A 1,093-nucleotide genomic window follows, 5' to 3' on the forward strand; every position below is an offset into this window, starting at 1 on the left:
GTTGGTTGGTTGGTTGGTTGGTTGGTTGGTTGGTTGGTTGGTTGGTTTTTCCTTTTAAAGTGATAGCTGTATGCAGAGTCAACCAATTCTGATTGAAAATGTTTGAATTCAAATTCAACACTGACCAGATGCAGGCATTTTCTTTCTGTTGCTCTGGACAGCACAGTGTGGTTACTGTAACCACCTACACAGTACTTACATGACTTGAATTACTCAGGTTCTGTGCAGATGTGGGCTATGTGACATGTAGGATTTGAGTGTCAGAGAATGTGGGTGTCTGCTGCATAGTGAGTTTCACTATCTCGAGAATTATTTTATGGCAGCATTGTCCTCTTATGTCTGTGATACTCATGTAATCCTTCAAGATAAGGGATATGGCCTCCTTTTTGTTTGCTTGTCTTTTTGAGACAGAGTCTTACTAGAAGCAAGAATTCATGATCCTTCTGTCTCTGCCTTCTGAGTGCTGAGACAGTATGTATAATGCCTCCATGTCTCCATTTTTAGAAGAGAAAATGAAGGTTCTGAGTGGTCAGGTATATTGCATGGTTGTGTGGTAGGCTTTATATTCATTCACAGGTCTGTGACAACACATCCTCCACCCAGAGGAAAGAAGAGGGTAGGGAACACCACTGAGAGGCAAGAACCTAATAGAAGAGACAATAACTTTGTATTGAAAAGCAAGCAGCAGAGAGCCCTTGAGAGTCTCCTAGTTTTCAGCAAAGAGGTAGATTAAGCAAGCAGAAAATGCAACTGACCTCATTACACTGCCCAAAACAGTGTTTGCTAATTACCAAGCAGTGGTAATTGGCCACACTCAGGCAGTACTAGTAACATCACTAAAAATTTGATGGCATCTATTAATACTAGAAATATCAGAGGCTGAAGAGATGGCTCAGCAGTTATGAGCATTGACTGCTCTTCCAGAAGTCCTGAGTTCAATTCCCAGCAACCACATGGTGGCTCACAACCATCTGTAATGGGATCTGATGCTCTCTTCTGGTGTGTCTGAAGAGAGTGACAATGTACTCACATACATTAGGTAGATAGATAGATAGATAGATAGATAGATAGATAGATAGATAGATAGATAGAT

General features: G+C 41.1%; 1 protein-coding gene across 1 annotated transcript in view; it reads left to right on the top strand.

The window, feature by feature from the left end:
* Uroc1 (urocanate hydratase 1) overlaps positions 1–1,093 on the top strand; it is a 28,747-nt gene that overhangs the window by 6,143 nt on the left and 21,511 nt on the right. The window lies entirely within an intron of this gene.

Source organism: Grammomys surdaster, unplaced genomic scaffold (assembly GCF_004785775.1).
Source record: "Grammomys surdaster isolate TR1022 unplaced genomic scaffold, NIH_TR_1.0 220, whole genome shotgun sequence".
Lineage (NCBI taxonomy): Eukaryota > Metazoa > Chordata > Mammalia > Rodentia > Muridae > Grammomys > Grammomys surdaster.